Consider the following 20,426-nt stretch of genomic DNA (forward strand, 5'->3'; position numbering starts at 1 on the left):
CTCAGTTCAGTCAGCCTGTGTGTAACCTCCCTCCCTCCCTCCCTGCCTCCGAGTAGTGAGTGCGGAGTGTGAGTGGAAATGGCAGCAGCGCCTTCCCTGCATAAGTCACTGTGCACCCTCCCTTCTCTCCTCCAGTTCCCTCCCGGCTGAGAGAGGGAGCCAGCCCGGTCCTAGCGCCTTCCTTTTTCCCACAGCCAGTACAAAAGCCTTCAACATCCCCGCTGTTGAAAAACCACAGCGAGCAACGCATGTGGATTTGGTTCAATTCATGTTTTGTTTCCGTGTTAAGAACCACGTATAGTAAGAAGCATACAGAGGGCAGCCACATCCCAGAGATGCAGCACACAGGCACACAAGTATCAGAGGGATAGCTGAGTTAGTCTGTATCTTCAAAAACAACAAGAACAACAAGAAGTCTTGTGGCACCTTGTAGACTAACAGACTATTTTGGAGCATAAGCTTCAAAGCAGGTCTTTGTTCATGAAAACTTATGCTCCAAAATATCTGTTAGTCTACATGGTGCCCTAGGACTTCTTATTGTTTTACACAGGCACAGATGTTCTATCTTACTCCAAAACCATGCATCAGAAGTCTATAGTGTAAGTTTTTGTGCATTATTATTATAATTAATAGTGTAGGTAGTCTGTCACATCCGACAATGACGACTTGAGCTTGCACAGGCTTATCGGTTGTAGACTCACATGTGGCTGAGGAGTCCAAGCTTTGAACAGCATAGGCGTTCACAGTGGGGGCAAGGGAATTGTCCCGCCTCTGTCGGTGCAGCTGCTGCTCTTGCTTTCTTCCTCTCACGAGCATCAATGAGGCGTACACGTTGCTGCTCTTCAAAGTTGTCATATGTGTGTCGAACGAGAGCACACCAGCCTGTTCGGTCTTTTGCATGCTGCTCTAGCTGATCTGGTTTTAAACCAGCATGAGCAATGTTGGCCTTCACGCAGTCTTTATGCCTCTTGCGAGGCCTACCTTGATTCCTTTTGCCCTGGGAGAGTTCATTGTAGAGGAGTTGCTTAGGGATTCTTGACCCCTCCAGTTGTATGACGTGCCCTGTCCAGCGAAGCTGGGCTTTCAGAATCATGGCCTCGATGCTTGTGGTTCCTGCTCTGTCCAGGACTTCCAGGTTCATAACTCTCTCCTGCCGTTGAGTGGGCAGGATTGACCTCAGGCTGCATGTGTGGAAGCATTCCAGCAGTTTTATATGTTTTCTGTACAAGGCCCAGGTTTCACAGCCATACAGGAGAGTGGTCAGGACTACCGCCTTGTACACTTTCAGTTTAGTGGATTGTTGGATATTGTGCTGATTCAGCATTCACGTTCTCAGACGTCCTAGTGCCTGGCTGGCAATGGCAGATTCTGGCATTGATTTCTTTGTCAAGGGAGCCATCATTGACTATCCCACTGCCAAGGTACTTGAACTCCTCTACTGTTTTTAATTCTGTTCCTTCAATAAAGATTGTAGCAGGGAGAGTGGCAGATCCTGGAGCAGGTTGAAACAGTACCTTGGTCTTTTCTAGGCTGATGGTCAAACCAAAGAGGCGAGTGGCATCAGCAAACTTGTTGACGATGAGCTGGAGATCAGATTCCTTGTGTGCCATAAGTGCACAGTCATCAGCAAAAAGGGCTTCAAGGATGAGCCTCTCAAGCATCTTGGTTTTAGCATTCAGATGACGAAGGTCAAAAAGTGACCCATCAAGTCTGTATTTTATGTAGACTCCATGGTCCAGGTCCCTAACTGCGTGGCTGAGGATGCACGTGAAAAATAATTAACACTAATAATAAAAGAAAGTCAGCTCAACAGCAGCACAGAAAAACACACATCTAGAATTGCACATAAAGAACCTGTCATATGAATAAAATGCATCCTCTCATTTCTTGATCATCCCGGATAAAACATTTAAAATAGCTGTCAATTACAGAGAAACATCATTCTTTTCAAATATAAATTCTTTGGCTTAAAGATTGCCACTGATTATGTGCAATGTCTCAGACACTGAGGACCCAGCCTGACTGAAATAGTGATTCTACTGCAATATAAAATGTTTCTTAGAACTAAGAATTAGCTCTAATTATGCCACACCTCATAATACTCTGCTGGGGACGAGTTGCAGGATTGTCTTTGTAGTCCTTGACATATTATTTTGAAAATATTATATAATAGTAACACTGAAAAATAAAAATCCACACATAACTATTTTTCAAAAAGCATGCTAGTATTAGATATTTCATGTAAGAGCACTGGATACTGGGGCAACAGATGCTTCTGAAATTTGTATATTTAATATGGAATGTCTTTGAAGAGTACCTAAGAATATGTAATGTTGCATTTTATCATCACCAATTACACGGAGACGCTTAGTCTTGGAGAAGGGAAGGCTAGTGGCTTGAGCCCAGAACTGCGAATGAGGACCTAATGAGTTTTCATGGTAGCGCTTATTAAGTATATGAACAGTAATGTTTTTAATAACATTATTCACATGCTTTATATTAAGCATGTGCTAAAGTGTTTTCCTGAAGCAGATCCTCACATTTGGCTCCAGCCAATGATAGCTCCCTTGTGACCTTGAACAAGTTACTTAGCTTTGGTTTATCTGGAAAACGTATCGACCTCCCAAGGGAACTGTGAGAATTCATTAGTGATTGTAAAGCAACCAGCTAATTAAAAGTGCTATATAAATTCAAAGTATTATTTTTAGCAGGAAACCTAAAACACATTACAGAAACAGGCATTATCATTCCCATTCCTATAGGAAACAGGCAGTAGTGGTTAAATGCTTTTCAAAGAGTCACACAGCAAGTAGGTAGTGTCTTGCTCCCAGTTCTCTGCTATAAACACTAAATATGCTGTCTTCCTAACTGAATGTAAATCAGCACCAACATAACAATATTATACGTTATCAAAATACACTGTGCACCCAGCTCACTTATTTTTCTACACTTTCTTTATATTCTATTACTACCCAACCTGCCCCCATATCCTGTCATTAACTGTAAGGAGAAAAATCAGGAAAATCCACTCTCTACTCCCCACTGAATTATCTGTGCCTTGTTGCTAAAATTTCACTTGCCAGGAAATTTTCCTCTTTCCTGTATGTTTTTCTGTGGTTCGCATTATCATTTGCTAATCATATTACAACATACTGTTTACTTCTGTCCTCAGTTCCAAGACTGCCATAGGCTTACCGCCTCTAGAAATGTCACAGATAAGGACTCATTCCTTAGCAAATAATGGGCCTAATCCCAGTTCCACAGAAATCAATTGCAGAACTCTCATTGACTTCAGAAGAAGCAGAGTTGAGCACAGAATGGGGCTATCATGTTGCTGATATTCATAAATCCACATTAACTGATTATCATCATTAAATCCACTCCAGCAATTAGCCCTCTTTATTGATTACTTCAGTGATAACTACATAAGTCAGCCCTCTTTCAGAGCATTCTATATTTGGAATTTCTGAAGTATATTAATAAATGATCTCCCTACTGAAGTGTAGAGTGACCAGTGTCCTGCAAAACCTCTCTGTCTAGCTGTTAAAGGAGTTTTTTCAACAAAGAAAAGTGGAAAAATTGTTCACTGATTATTTCTCAATCTACTTTTTTCTTCACTAATTTGTTTCCAGATGCATCTTCTTGGACAAATATAACTTGTAAGTTATTTGCCTCAGGTTAGCATATTTGAACTTTCAAAAAAAGTGGATACCCTTGATAGGGAGTATCTGTATCAGTATCTACCAACTCATGTTTATTAATGTCCTCTTTTTTAAAAGTTCAAATATGGTAACCCTAATTTGCCATAAAGGAGAATGCATAAATTAATGTGGAACAAGTTAAAAAATGTTTATCATTTTTATTGATAAAAAAGTTGGTGATGCACTAGAACTTCCTTCCTCAGATAGACAACAGTACCAAAAAAGGATAAGGAATGTATTCTGAAAACTAATTATTGATAAATGTTACACTATTACCAGCCCCTAGCAATATAGCTAAAGGTATATCTTTGCTGCAGAGTGTGGAAAGGAGGAGTGTGGCTTGGTAAACCTAGAAAGTAGAGGGGTTGGTAAGGCTCTGGGGAAAAGCAGCAAGGTATGAGGTAGGTCAGACTTTTCACTGCAGCTGAGAGGACTGCTGATGTCGAATTTCCCCCACTAGCTGCTGATGAAGTTGCACTGGTGAGGCAGTAAATAGGAAAACTTCCTGAGCCCATTTATCAATAGCTTTGTTACCTCAGAAAGGGTGCAGGGCAGACAAGTACGATGAGGTATCCAAACAACTGACTCATGAGAAGGAGGCTGCAGGGCAAGAAAACAATGGAAGACACCCCGCCAGGGTGGTCTTGGGTAACTCCCACAGTGTCCAGCAGGAGGTGCCACTAGTGGTATATGAACCTAGACAGTGATCCACTATCTGACCTTTTTCTAGTTCCACTGCTTCTAATTGTTTTCTCTAGTCTTGCTATTCCTACCCCATTTTTTACTGACCCTCAGATGTTCCTTCCTCTACTTCTGTGACTTCCTGGGGACTCAGCCTGGTAGCCTCTCTAATGGGCTTCAGGCTACAGCTTACTTTAACTTTAAGACTCTTCCCTTCAAATTTTGCATGCTCTGCCATTGTAGAGGTATGCTTTGTGCTCTGGGGTGTAATTAAGAAGGAAACTTCAGTGCCAATATATTTGAAGTGAGCAGAAAGCCAAAATCATGCAAGCAGCTCTGCTGGGCCCTGTGGCTCTGCAAACATCAGGCTTTCATAAGGAACCGATAGTATATGTGTTTTAGGAATAGGAAGTCTGGGAGCATACTAACTGAAACAGTAGCTGTCAAGGAAGAGAATGGTATTATTGTGAAAGTATGTGCTAGTTCAGGGCTCTAGTAAAATTTGGCAGGACCTTAGACCCCGTTGCTGTTGAGATTGAAGCCAGAAGGGATTACCAGATCATGTGGTCTGACCAGGCCTGCTGATGGGGCATGAACAAAGGGTCCAGGGCTCTCAGCTGTGGCTCTCGCTACTGTAGAAATAGCCAGAGCCCAGGGCCCTTCAGATTGTTGCCAGAGTACCTTCTGGGGGTCTGGACACCCGCTTCCCTTGCCTCCCTTGGCCTGTGTCACACCTCCAGTATATCACAGGCTAGTACCCCAACACTGAACCTAGTAACAGTCATTTGACCAAAATAACTGGCCTCATAGGAAATGAAATTACTGTGTACCATGGAGGGTGGGGATAGAAGATACCAATTCCTGAAGCCTCTGGAATGACAGGGGAAATAATCAAGTGAGGATGTGAGACTTAACCAGATAATCCTAACAAGTGAATGACGCTCACATGTTGTGGGAGATGGGGGAGCATACAGAAACAGGAGGGAAAAACTGTTTGAAAGTGTGACTATAAATCCATAAACAGCAGAGGACTCAAGAAAAAGTACAGTTATTACAATTACATTTAATGGACTTTAACCTCACTGCTTCACCTAGCCCATTTGCAAAGCAAGGATTCTAGTTGCCAGTGGAGAGCACTTTGAGAGCCATGATAGGAGAAAATTTCTAAATATAATAATGAACATTTTAAAGGTATATATGACAACAGTGAGAACATAATCTAGTGCATAGGGCACTAGATTGAGAGTAAGGAGAGAGCTCAGTTCTGTTCCCAGTGTTGCTCCTGATTTCCTCAGTGAACCTGAGTAATGTGTTTCATCTCCAACCTTTAGTCTGTCATCTCAACTGAGAATTGAAACTGTCTCTGTGGCCATGTCTACGCTTACAAAAAACTTTGAAATGGCCATGCTAATGGCCAAATTGAAGAATACTAATGAGGTGCTGAAATGCATATTTACTGCCTCATTAGTATGCCACCAGCCATGGCACTTTGAAAGTGCCGCAGTTCGCTTGCCCGCTGCTTGTCTGCACAGGGGTGCTTTTCAAAAGGACCCTGCCAACATCGAAATCCCCTTATTCCTATTCCTATCAGCTGATAGATATAAGGGGATTTCGATGTTGGCAGGGTCCTTTCAAAAAGGACCCCTGTGTAGACGAACCACAGTAACTTTGAAGTGCCACAGTTGGTGGCATGCTAATGAGGTGATGAATATTCATTTCAGCACCTCATTAGTATTCTTTGATTTGGCCATTAGCATGGCCATTTTGAAGTTTTTTGTAAGTGTAGACATAGCCTATACGTGTGCAGTCCCAAGCAAAGAGGGCCCCAGTTTGGTTCCTGTAGGCACAGCTGAAATCACAGAACAATTCTACTCCTTTGTTTCTCTTGGTATCTTCACAATATTTCTCTAAACCTCTTAGCATTGGTCCCCAACATTTATTTTCATAGGAAGATAGAAATATTAGGGATTAGTCTCATGATAAGAAAAGGCGCACATTTTGAGGGAATAAAGATATTTCTTCAATTCTTTACTGAATCATGGACTCTTCTAAAACTAGGCTCAGAAAAATACATTTGTAAGCATAATGTTGACTTAATTTGTTGAGTAAAATGAAAGTGAATTGTAGCTAGAAGGCTCCACATCCTCTGTCTTCTCCTGTAAATGAAGGAATTGCTGCTGGCATCTTCAGTTCTTCCTAGAAAACAGATTCTGCTGTGTCCTCTGTCATGGATATTTATATGGTTCCCATCACTACAGTATTTGAGTGCTTAACCATTTTTATGCATGTTTCCTCACTATGTCCCTTTGAGGCAGGGCAATGCTTTTACCTCCATTTTACATGTAAGGAACTGGGCCATAGTGTAACTAGGTCCCAGATTCTCAAAGGTATTAGAGACCTGGCTGCCTCTTTAGGCACCACTGATGCTTTCAGAGCCATGGTTGGTATCTAACCCTGTACTCCCCTAAGTTCCTCAGGAACTTACAGTTCCACTAGTCTGCAATTGACAAGCCACCTAAGCCCTGGTTCCACCCCACAGCCTATGAGCAGTTTGGAGCCCTAGCTCAAGCTGAAGACATAGAGGCCATGAAGAGAGATACTCAAAATAGACAAGGGAGTGCCTATCTCAGTCATGGTGCTCAAACCTCTAGGCATGCTCTGATACCGTTCAGATACCACAGCAGGTAAACCAGGTGTAAGTTTATATATATGGAGCAGGGAGGGAAGAGAATGACCCATTACCTTGGCAGGTAGAGGCACAGGGAGGGCATAAAAGAGGTATTGAACATGACCTAGAGGCCATGAAGTGGCTTTGATGTCTCCTTCCAGAGGAACATTCGTGCCTGAAATTCCTAGTGGAGGGAGATGCCTATCTTTGACCCATCATCCCGTTTGTTTCAGGACAAATGCATAGGCATTATGCCCCCACACCCTGGACATTTCACTACTGGCTGCCTTAGATGGCATCCCACTCAGCTCTATGGCTTACAAGGATCCCTTTCTCAGACATGTGACCCTCTCTATTTATTCTTTTGGGAACTTGTGCACCAGGTTTGGGCCTGAGGTTTCTACTGGGCAGAGGCCATCTGGCAACTAGCACAATGTCACTGAACAGCGCAACACCTAAGTATCCTTGCACATCTAACCTTAAATGACTTAACCAAGGTCACATGGGACAGACCACATCTGAGTGTCAAGACCCAAGCTAATGTCCAAACCATTGAGGCACCTTTTCTATAATCACTGTGTTACCCAAAGATTATATAATGACCTTATCCCTACGGTAGACTTTTGTTGGTGTGGGGCATGTGATTAAATACAGCTATGCTGTATGACTGATGTCTACACTTTTCTATTTATTTAGGGTGCAACCCAGCCATGCATACTCATATTGATTAGTGCCCTTCTGATGAGTAACCATACAAACATATTCTTTTCCTTCACCTTGTTTCCTCTTCGGTGGCACTGTGTGCCTAATAGGACACTACCCAGCATGAGTGTGAGTGGCTGACATGGGCCCGGAATCATTTTACACTTATGTACCCTCTTTATGCTCTATTGATCATCATGGTTTGTCACTGATTGCTGCTGCCACTGTTAAAAAACCTGATGACATTAAGCACAGATAAATACAGATTATCTGGTGACAAGGTACACAAACGAAAAATGGATCCCTCAGAGATATTCTTTCTTCAAGCTTTTTTTTGGACTTGCAGGACAGTTTCCTTTAGTATCTGCTCTGTATAAGTATGCTCTCTTTGTGGATACAGCTGGGTGTGCAAATAGTGAGCAGGTGTGTATGCACATTGCATCCCCTTACTGAGCATTGGTGCTACCCACTGTCAGGCTCAAGTCCAAGAGAAAGAGAAACAAATACTTAAAAGCAGCGTTTCTTAAGCTGTGTTATGTGAACAACTCACAGGTGTGACACAAGCACTTAGGAAAAATATAGATGGTTAGGGTGACCATAACTCCTGGCCAAATATGGAGCACAGGAGAGCGATGCCATCCCAGTCAAAACGGGATGGATGGCCATGCTACTGATGGTATATATTTTCTGTTATTAAAACCAGATGTAATGCTACTTCTTCATTGCTATGATACCTGATTAAATTACTTCATTTTGTTGTTGCTGTATATGTTGCTGTTTGTTTTTGTTTTTGTTTTTTGGTCTGAAAACATTGTTAAAGACTTTTCATAGGTGTTCGACATAAAAATATTCTTTGGTGTTCCATTGTCTCAAAAAGTTTAAGAAACGTTGCTTAAAAGGATCATGTCTGAACTCCGAGGCGAGATGGTAGAATGAGGAACAGATTTACAAGATAGGAAGCTTCCATTTAAGACACCATCCATTCTTACCCTGGAGAGTGAGAAACTCTAGAGGTTTTCCAAAAGGAAAGTCAATATGGTGCCAGTGAGCAGCAGCGATAAAGCAGATGCTAAAGGTGAGAACATGAATGTTTTTATTGGTTTCTTTAATATAAAAGCCGGGGAGGAATAAGATATCACTATGTTCAAATGGACACACCACTGAAACCTGCAGCAGAAGAATGAGAATAGAGAGAAAGATTTCATGAAAAAACAGACCACCTTAAAAACCTGGGACATTCTGGAATGAAAAACAAACCCTGTTTTTGGAAGGGGTGGTAGTGTTAAGAGTTTGGTCTCAGATCCCTCCAAAAGGTAAGCAGCAGCGTGGAGAGGCTGAATCAGGATTCCTCTCAATCAGAGGTGAGCAAATGTTTTATGTTGGGCCCCACTTTTCATCTCTCTAACTAGCACCCCCCTCCCAACTGTCTAATGTAATCCAAACTGATGGAAATTTGGGCTGTGTTAATATGAGCAAAACCTTTTGGCATGTGTCAGAAAATAAGTCTGTAGAATGTAAAAACTTTATTAATGAAGTATATAAATGGGAATACACATACCTAAAAAGAGTAACATTGTTCAGCATTTTTAATTAGATAGATGAGCCTGAGATCCAGCAGCTGATTGTGCTGCGTCCCCTTCAGGAACTGTCGTGCCTCCCCTCCTCCACTTTGTGCACCCCAGCTGTAGAGGCTGAAACTGAGCGATCAGGCTTTATAAATGCACAGAAGACTCCATGTATCCCTTTGGAAACTGTTAGCTTAGGTACTGAGGGGGTGGGATGTATTGGCAGCTTCTGTCTGAGCCAGTTCGGTCTTCTTTCTTTGGTATATTTCATCACGTCTGCCTAATGAAAGCCTCTTCCCCTTTCAGATTCCCTCCCACTCATGCCTTTTTCTTGACAGACCTCGACACCTTTGCGTGTCCACCTGCAATTCCTTCTCTGCTTCTCCTTTTCATCATGTAGATATCCTCTCCCTCCCTTTGCCTGTGTGGGCATCTTATAACCTGCAGGCTTCTTCCTGCTTCCCTGCTACACAGTTCCTTATCTGTACTCCTTCCATATAGCTTCCTCTCTCTATCCCCTTCTATCAGTTCAAAATCAGGAATGTAGTTGAGAACGCCTCAGTTGTGGTGGTGGTTATTTGTAGTACGGTAATTCTTAGCGGCCCCAGTCAAAATCTTGACACCATCTGTTCTAGATACTAAATAAACAGACCCTGTGCAAAAGAGCTGACAGTTTAAGTGGAAATGGCAGCGAAATTGATATAAATACACAGAGATTGTTCCATCTTGTGAGTTCCATGGCTTTTTTTTTTTTGATCATATATTTGTGTCCATTTTTGGATGGAGTTTTGTTACTTTTTATATTATTAGACAAGATCAGGAGAGATGAAGACAGAAAGGGATTAGCTGAAAGAAGAAACAAAGCAAAGGATCTAGGGAATGGAGGAAAGGGTAGAGGGGAGGCTGAAGTGAAGAGACTGAGGGGGCAGGTTGATAGGAGCTAGAGAAAACTACTAATCAGCAGAGGTGAAAAATCTTCAGACTAAGAACTGTAGAAAGCAAAGTCTGACCTCAATGAGGAGATGTTTAAAATCTTCCCTAGCTGCTCCTGTTGACTTAAATGTCTGGCTGACTCCAGTGCAAAATTATTATACCAGACTTTAGAAAAGGCAACAGAATTCTTCTCGGCCAACCTGACCACAAACATTCCTACTACACGTTAGAAATAGGTGTGAGAAAATGAAACTCAGGACTGAATCCTAGAGTGTGTCTACACTGCAAAAGCCTCAGCATGGCTAATACAAACATGGTACGAACGCTGGCTCATACGTGGCACACTAGCCTCCTTGGGAACCTCAGCTATTCTATCTACACAGCTATTGTTAACCATGCTGGCCAGATTCAAGCTAGTGTGGTTAGGTTATGCACAGCTATTGCTGTGTAGACATTCTCTTAGTTTCAACTTGAACTATACAGGCTTCTGTGGCACCACAATATCCACCCCCTTTTACTCTTCATTAGATTGGCTTAAAAGAAATATTTAAATCCTACACTTTAAGATAATTTAAAAAAATCCCTGGTCATAGTTAAGTTTGTGGGGTTGGGATGCAATATACATTGCTTTCTGCTTGATAAGAATAATGTGTGGGTTTATTGTGTGTAGGGAGTATGTGATTTATGGTCTTACTCGTTTCCTTGCCTTTAAGTGATATGGTTTGGTAAATAGGAAGATAAAATACACAGTTGTCACTGGGAAACCTTAACCAGATTTTGATATGGAGATGGTTTTGTTATACTACGAAGGAGGTGAAAGACAGCATTTACCACCTGTCTCTTCTATTGGGAAATTAAACTCCTACATTTCAGAAGAAATTAGATTACTCCCAGAAATGTTTCACTCACTCTAGAAGAAATTCAGCCCCCCTACTACTAAATTATGTCAAATGTCCCACCCTCATTAACATTCTCCACCCTTCCTCTCTGTGTTATATTCATTTCTACATTAAGTTAAAAATAGAGGCACAGACACTTCATTTTTTAAGAAAAAATTTCTTAGTGGCTGAGCTTTTGTAGTAGCAAATCACATGACATTGTTTTTAGCCAGAGTGGCTATTAACCATTTCACTTCTCTGTGGGAATCTGGAGTTATCTATTATATGTAGTTCTTTATGTTAATAAGCTGTGGATTCTTTCATGTGGTAAGCATTGTTTGAGTACCTCTTTGAGAGAAAGTGCACTATTTCTGATGGGTATAGTCTAAAACAAGTCCTGCCTTTATTTTAAAAATGAGCATCTGTGCAGAGCCACCTTATACCTGGTGTACACAATGCACTCAGAAACTATAACTCTTTGGAATTTTGAAAAATTGTTTACATGGAATCTGAACTGTACAAAAATGCCTGACAGGGTAAAACTGGGAAAATGCCACAAGATACTTGCAAGTATTTGTTCAAATTCAGGAGAGATTTCCTTTCATTGTTCTTATCTTGTATTCCTGAGTATTGATGCTGGTTGTGGGATTTGCTATATATATGAGAGAGAGCTGTGAATAACTTCTCCCCAGAGCTTGAATTCTATGGTTCCTAGAACCGTGAGTGAGTGTAACATTAACACATAGGCCATGTCTACACTAGCCCAAATCTTTGAAATGGCCATGCAAATGGCCATTTCGAAGATTACTAATGAGGTGCTGAAATGCATATTCAGCGCCTCATTAGGATGCCGCTGGCTGCGGCTCTTCGAAACTGCACCTTTTCACTGCTGCACGGCTCATCCAGATGAGTCTCCTTTTTGAAAGGACCCCAGGAACTTTGAAATCTGCTGATAGGAATAAGGGGATTTCGAAGTTCTGCTGATAGGAATAAGGGGATTTCAAAGTTCCCAGGGTCCTTTCGAAAAGGAACTCAGTCTGGACGAACAGCGTGGCAGCGAAAAGTGTCAATTTCGAAGAGCTGCAGCTGGCAGCATGCTAATGAGGCACTGAATATGCATTTCAGCACCTCATTAGTAGTCTTTGAAATGGCCATTTGCATGACTATTTCAAAGATTTGGGATAGTGTAGACGTAGCGTAGATTTTTCAATTCTGTCTAGTCAACCGTGTGTGTGTGTGTGTGTTTCCTAAGAAGGATGCTTGGGGCAAGGCTTGTTTGGCCCAGAAAGGAAAACATTGATGTCCTAATTAATGTTAGCTTTTCCTGAGAGGGAACCATATAATTTACATGATCAGTAATAGCTAACCAACACAAGTTGAGTTTTGTACGTCTATTATAGAGTACTTGTTGAAGTGTGGATCATCAATCCACAGAATAAACACAAAGAAAGCAAAAATAATCATTGAAAACATTCAAACAAGGCATGTATTAGCAATCTGCTGGTGAACATTCCACAAGTAGATAAGAGGCTAAATCCCCAATCTTGCACCTAATTCATTTCCCTGTGGATAGATTCCTATGGTTCTCTGGAGCCCCACTGAACAAATTGCAAGGCTGGGGCCTGAACTTGAGTAAATTACTTGTGAATTACTCGTTCAGCTGTAATATTAGGCCATGTTCTGATTTTTACTTATACTCTTAAGCCACAGTATTGTATCACCACTGATATTAATACAGATACTCAAACTTTGTAGTGTAACTGAAAGCAGAATCTGTTCATAGTATTAAATTTTTATTCCACCATGTCTGGGTTTGGTGACTCATACTGATGATCTTACTCAGACAAAACCCCAATTGAAATTAATGGAAATTTTGTATGAGTAAGTGCTGTAAGACCAGATCCCAAAATATGCTTTGAGATGTGTCTTCCTATTGCTGTGGATAAGCAAGATCAATAAGTTCACGGACAAATTCAATCATTTTGACTTTGCAATGGACTCTTTAGTCTGCAAAAATGTGGCAATTTATGAACTATTTTGCTGAACTGTTGCTTCAGCTGAAGAAAGTAGTATACTTATATACTGCTACTTATAGAATTACAGCACTTCTGCCAAGAATTACCAATAATGTAAGAGGTGAGGAACAATCTTATAACCCTTTAGCATAAACAAATGGAACACTGTAACAAAACTGACAGCTTTTCCTCTCTGTTGTCATGGGGGGATGTCAGGGTGAGATGTTTGAATGTGGAATAAAGCTGTGGCAGCTGAGTTGCTCAAGGAACCTTGTTCTTGCATGATATCTATTCCCAGAAGCTATCGAAGAAGTTGAAGGAATCTGGTACAGTGCAAAAGAAATGACCAGTCTGATGGTGAGAAAGGCACAAAATTGAAGCTTAAGTCAAAACTTCTTTTTCCAGATGTTGAAAGAACAGGGGTTTTTGCTGAGATGTAATGTTACGTGTAAAATAAAACACCTGCTAGTTTTAAGAGATGGGAAGAGAGATGAGAAAACCCCTTAGGATCAGAAAATCACAGGACATGAATTTAAGAAAACCACAAAGGAAACTTGCTAAAATTCTCTGAGGTCAATTCTGGCTTCTCCATGAGCCCTGTGTAATAGGTAGCATGTTTTCATGCTGCTCTTGGAGCCGCAAGAGAAATTGTGACACAATGAGGGAGCTCTGGTCCCAAAGGCCAGTGTGTAATTGCACCACCATACACATTTAATAAGTGGATGGAGCTAGCCAAGGTTTCACCGCCTTCCTGCCCCATTCTTCCCACCTGAACTGGGAAGGATCATTGCAGCTCTGAAGAGTCTATATTGCATCCTGTGCTGCTACCCACAATGCAGTTAACTCTCCCAGGAATGTAAGGGGTGTGATGTGCAATCTTTAGGTCACTCTGCAGCCTTTCAGCCTTGGGGAGGTTCCACTCACGTCAGCAGAGCAGCTAGCAGGTGACACCTAGTATACAGGGCTGTGTGAAATTATTGCCAACGCACAAAGTTCATATTTAAAAAGCATGATTATTACAATTGGAATATGATTAGGAATCACCAAATGGCATTATACATTATATTTATGTGAATGTATAGGACTTAGCTCTTGGAGAAATAGTCCTAAAAAATAAAGCGGGGTGGGGTGGGGAAAGGAATGGCTAAGGTCCAGATCTACAAAAGTATTTAGGCACTGAATTTGTACTCAAAGGAATTGGGAGCTAAATACTCTTGAGGATATGAGCTTCCTAAAAACTTCCACTGAACTTTTGAAAAGACTTAAGGTAAATGTGTACCCTTAAAGCAGCATAAGGGTTTAATTATTTAAGACTTAGCATTTTCTAACAAAAGACAAAATCCTAGTTTCATTTATAGAGTTAGAGTTAGAGTTTGGTTGTTTTCAGTAGGATCAGGATTTGACCTCAGTGTGTCATCCCTTTCCTGCCTGGTGAGAAGGAACTGAGCTCGGTGTAATGATGAGCTTTGACAAGTTGAAATGCAAAGTTCGATAAGCAAATTTTCTCCTGCTCAAAGGAGCTTAACAAATTTTCTAGTTCCGCTGTGGGATCTCTTCAGTGGTTCAGTTTGTCTCTTCTTTGCTTTCCCTGTTCATAACTTCCTCTAGTCAAGTGGTCCTCAAATTGTGGGCTAGGAGCTCCAAAGTGCATAACTCCAGAGCTGGATTTAGACTTTTTGGGGCTCATGTTTGAAGCTGACATCCAATCCCACCATCCAGGGCTGAAGCCAAAGCCCAAGGGACAGTGGGTTGCTTTGGCCCTTTCTCCTGGGGTGGTGAGACTGAGGCCTCAGTCCTCCTTCCGGGACTCATGTAATAATTTGTATTGCCAGAGGGGGCTTGCAGTGCAATGAAGTTTGAGAAACCGCTCTAGTCTTCGTCTCAGAGAAGCTGGCCTGGAAAAACCTACAGAAACCCACCCATTAAACTAGAAAGACGTGTGATCTGCATAATTGCTTTAATTGCAGCCAGTTCTGCAATGAATAGTCCTGCTGTCAAATTTAACAATGACTTAGGGGCAAAAATATCTCAGTCTTTTAATATAACATGAAAGAGATGAGGAAACTCTTCTAATCGTTGCCTGGCTGTGTAAAGAACTGATGTCGAAGGGTGGGAAAAGCCATGTTGTTGTTGAAACTATAAAAAATTTATGATTAAATTGGCTAGGATAAATAAACAAAATTAAGATGTACACTTTCCTGGCCTTCTGAGGCATGAAAACTGTAGTCATATTTATGGAAGAAGAAGTATAGTAATTCAGTACAGTGCTGGGATTTTTTAAAATAATTGTAGCTAGTACAGTTTCAAAAATAGATTCATCTAAATGTCCTGCTGTGAAAAGAATACTGCAGAAATAAAGTAAAAGTGCCAAGACATTTATAGAGTCAGAGGCAATGTGGATTAGAGAAATGAGTGCATGGATAAGAGATTGGAAGACCTAATTGCTAACCCTGACTCTACCACTTACTCTTCCTTTGATGTCAGGCAAATCAGCCCCTCACTCTTCATTGACTTCCCTATTTTTAAAATGGAATAATAAAATATACTTATTTCATACTGTAAAAATAAGTCCTGTGGTACCCTGGAAACAAATGGATTTATTAAGGCATAAGTTATGCCCTAATAAAGCCATCAGTTCTCTAGGGTGCTGCACGACTCCTCATTGTTTTTACAGATTTAGTCTAACAAGGAATCATTTCATATTGTTTCAGTGAAAATATGCGTGTTAATGTTTGCATCACACTTTTACTGTAGAAGGGTCAAGGACTATTTACAGGCATCTTTCAAAATTATTCTCCTGATCTGAACGGTAATACAAATATTCTGTCCACTTTCCACCTTAAGACGCTAAACAAGGCATCCAAGTCCTGTATTTAGAATAACCAACTATTTATATTTGTCTGATATAGTGTACTAGGCTCATAGACCCTTTACCAAAGGCCTTGTGGTCCTACCCTACTCCAGAAAATGGGATGGAGCCAGAGTCCAGCAGTCTTATATAAAAGGAGTTGCTGGACAGAGCAGTGTCACTGACTAGACGGTCAAGAATGGCGGTCCTGAAGGGCTGGACAGAGCAGCTGTTGGCAGGAACCACAGAAGCATAGAGATGCTCCTGGCTGTCTGCAGGAATGCCAAATCATCTTCAGCCCTGAGATAAAGATTATGGGCTGCCTGGCTCCAAGTGTTTTGGAGGATAAGATCATAATTCAAAACAATCTGGGCAAGCTGGAGAAATGATTTGAGATAAGTAGAATGAAATTTAATCAGGACAAATGCAGTGTGCTTAGAAAGTAGGGAGGAACAATTGGTTTTATGTATACAAGACGGTAAGTGACTGTCTAGGAAGGAGTACTGCAGAAAGAGATCTAGGGTTCATAGTGGACCACAAGCTCCTTATGAGTCAACAATGTGGCACAGTTGCAAAAAAAAAAAATGGCAAACATCATTGTGGGGTGGATTAACAGGAATGTCTTGAGTAAGACACAAGAAGTCATTCTTCCACTCAAATCTGTAATGATTAGGCCTCATTTGGAACATTGTGCCCAGTTCTTGGTGCCCCATTTCAAGAAGGATGTGGAGAAATTGGAAAGGGTCCAGAGAAGAGCAACAAAAGTGATAAAAGGTCTACAAAGCATAATCTATGAGGGAAGACTGAAAGAATTGGGTTTGTTTAGTTTGGAAAAGAGGGGACATGATAGCTGTTTTCAAGTACCTAAAAGGGTATTACAAAGGGTGGGGGGAGAAAAATTGTTACCCTTGACCTCTGATGATAGGACAAAAAGCAATGGGCTTAAATTGCAGTAAGGGAGGTTTAAGTTGGACATTAGGGAAGACTTCCAAACTCTCAGGGTGGTTAAACACTGGAATAAATTACCTAGGGAGGTTGTGGAATCTTCATAAATGAAGATATTTAAGAGCAGATAAGATTAACATCTGTTAGGGATGGATCTAGATAGTGGCTGGTCCTGCTGTGAGGGGAGGGATGGAGAGGGGAGTAGTTTTTATGACCTCTTCAGGTCCCTTACAGTTTTATATTCTGTGATTCTATGGGAAGGGCTCAGGGAAGAGCAGAACAGAGCTGAAAGGGATGCAGCATATGGCTACTCTTTATAGGGTCCCTGAGTGGGGACCCCTAAAATAGTGGGTGGATCTCAGTTGCCTCTTCTGCCCCCAGCCACATGCAGCCTCTAAAGAAGAAGGCCCAAGAAAGGGGCTGAAGACTCCAAAGGGGTCAGTAGCCGTGTACACACATGCTGGCTACTTCGAAGTAGCTGCGCCAACTTCAAAATAGCGCCTGCCACGTCTACACGGGGCGAGCGCTATTTCGAAGTTGACATCGACGTAAGGCAGCGAGACGTCAAAGTCGCTATCCCCATCAGGGGATGGGAATAGCGCCCTACTTGGACATTGAACGTCCAAGTAGGGCATGTGTAGCTGATCCGCGTCCCTCAACATCAAAAGAGCGGGGTCCGCCATGGCGGCCATCAGCTGAGGGGTTGAGAGACACTCTCTCCAGCCCCTGAGCTCTATGGTTGCCGCGTGCCGCGGCCCATTAAAGCTCCCCGCCCCCTGCCTTCCTGTGCAGGAAGCTGAAAGAGCATGCAGGCAGCAGCATTGCCACGCGGCTAGCCTGCACATGCCTCTGCAGCCCCAAGCCACCCCCCTGCTGCGATGGCCACCCACCAGCCCCCCAAGCGCCCTCAGGGCACCCCCCCAAGGGGAGCCAGGGCTCCCAGGCATCCAGCCAGCCTGGGAAAAGGCAGCGGGGCCCCTCCTGGATGGAGGCCGAGATCCGGGACCTGCTGGGGCTCTGGAACGAGGAGGAGGTGCTCCAGGTAATGGGGAGCAAGAGGTGGAACGCAGATGTGTTCGCTCGGCTGGTCGAGGGCCTGGCCGCCCGGGGTCACCCTGCCCGCACTCCTGACCACATCAGGAGTAAGGTTAAGGAGCTGCGGCAGGATTACGCCTGGGCCTGGGATGCGGCCAGCCAATCTGGGGCCACCCCCGCCACTTGCCCCTTTTACAGGGAGCTCAGGTCCATCCTGGGCCCCTGGTACACCTCCTCCCCGCTGGCCACTCTTGACACCTTGGCCGACGAGCCCCAGCAGGCCCCAGAGGCGGAGTCCGCCCCGGAGGCACGCCCCGCACCCCAGGGGCCCTCCCAGGAGCCCGCCCCTGGGATGCCGGAGGAGGAGGAGAGCAAATCCTCCTCCAGCAACGGGGGGCTGCACATCATCCTGCCGTCCCAGAGGTCCAGCAGGGCATCCGCCCAGAGGGTGTCTCCCACCCGTGGGAGGAGACCGTCAGGTATGTACCCCCCTGGTGCACACCCCCGGGGTTGAGGGGCGGGGACAAGAGACATGACCAGGGCCCTCCACATGCCCAGATGACCATGGCCCCAAGGACAGCAGTGGCATGTCCCTCAGAAGAGTGCATCAGCCCCTGCCCCCTCAGCAGGACAGTGCCATGCCCCATCCCTGGGGATGGGAGGAGCGGAACCTAGGGTCCCCCGGAGGGGAGGGGGCAGGACACCCATCAGCAGCAGCAGCATCTCCCGGGGACGGGGATGGGGAACCAGCAGCAGGGGGTGGGGGGACAAGGGCCACAGCTCAGGGGCTGCACTAACGGCTGTCTCCACTCTTCTTCCCCCCCTGTGTTCCACAGCTGCACCATCGGAGGGCCCGGAGAGCGCTGGTTAGGTGTCCGTGGTCCCGGAGAGCCCACTGGGGCCATCCCAGCAGGCCAGCCCCTCAGTGGAGCACCAACCAGCCCCAGGGCGGGGCCGACAGTGGAGCCACCACCACCAGAGAATGGTGACGGACCCCCAGCTGCTTGCGACCCTCCGGTGTCAGCTGGAGGTGTCGGAGCGGTGCCTGCGGGTGGATGAGCGGTGGCTCGAACTGCAAGAGCGGGCGCTGGCCTGGCACCAGGAGGCATGGGGGGCCTTTATGCGCACTTTTGAGTGCATAGCAGACTACCTGGCCCCCCATGCCGTGCCGCCCGCTGCTCTGCCCACCCTGCCCGCCGCTCCATCCACTGCTCCACCTGCTGCTCTGACCGCCATCCCACCGCCGTCCGCCAACCCGGGGCCTTCCGCTGAGGGGGACCTGGGGCCTGCTGACACCCGCCGGCCGTACCTGCCAGTTCGCCTGGCCCCCAGCCACCCTCGGCCAGGGCTGAGTCCGAGGCGAGGGTCGCGCCCGCCAACCCCGGGCGCCGGACAGTAGAGGGGTGCGTGGCCCAGGATGTGGCCCCCCCACCTTTGTACATATCCCCCATCATATATTTGTGTATATAGTTTGTGTTAGACCCCTGTTCTTTTATGGTACCTGCCCCCCCATGTAAATAGTTCCCCCCTTTTGTTCTTACTATATATATATATTGTTAGTATTAATATAAGAGAATTCACTGTTTTTTTTTTGTTTCAAAAACAACAGCTCCATTTTTATTTGCAAGAAAAGTAGGGGGTGTGTGCTCTTGGGTGCTCTGTGGTGTGGGCGTGGGGGCAGGGAGTGTTGTGGAGGATGGGCGGGTGCAGTGAGGGGCCTGCCAGTGTTCACCCCGCGGCCTGGTCGAAATGACCCCACAGGGCCTCCCGGACCCGGATCCCCTCGGGGTCCACCTGGCAACTGGGGGCAGCAGGTGGCTGCATATCAGCCCTGCCAGCCTCCACAGCCCAGCCCTGAAAGAATGCCTCCCCCTTGCTCTCGACCAGGTTGTGGAGTGCGCTGCACGCGCCCACAATCTGGGGGATGTTGGTGGGGCCCGCATCAAGGTGGGTGAGGAGACACCTCCAGCGCCCTTTGAGGCGGCCAAAAGTGCGCTCAACTACCTGGCGCACATGGTTCAGGCACGTGTTGAAGCGCTCCTGACTGGCTGACAGATGGCCCATGTAAGGGTGCATGAGCCAGGGCCAGAGGGGGTATGCCGTCTCTGCAACGACGCAGAGGGGCACGGTGGTGTCCCCCACAGGGATCTCCTGCTGGGGGACGTAGGTCCCCGCCTCCATCCAGCAGCACAGGCTCGAATTCCTGAACACCCGGGCGTCGTGGGTGCTGCCAGGCCACCCCACATAAATGTCCAGGAAGCGGCCCCGGCTGTCCACCAAGGCCTGGAGGACCACAAAATGGTAGCCCTTCCTGTTCAGGAAGCGTCCTCCGCTGTGCTCCGGAGCACGGATGGGGATATGGGTCCCATCCAGAGCCCCAAAGCAATATGGGAAGCCCAGGCTGGCAAACCCCACGATGGCGGCATCCGGGTCCCCAAGTCGCACGAGCCTGTGG

This window comes from Carettochelys insculpta, chromosome 5, assembly GCF_033958435.1.
Source record: "Carettochelys insculpta isolate YL-2023 chromosome 5, ASM3395843v1, whole genome shotgun sequence".
In the NCBI taxonomy this organism is placed as follows: domain Eukaryota; kingdom Metazoa; phylum Chordata; order Testudines; family Carettochelyidae; genus Carettochelys; species Carettochelys insculpta.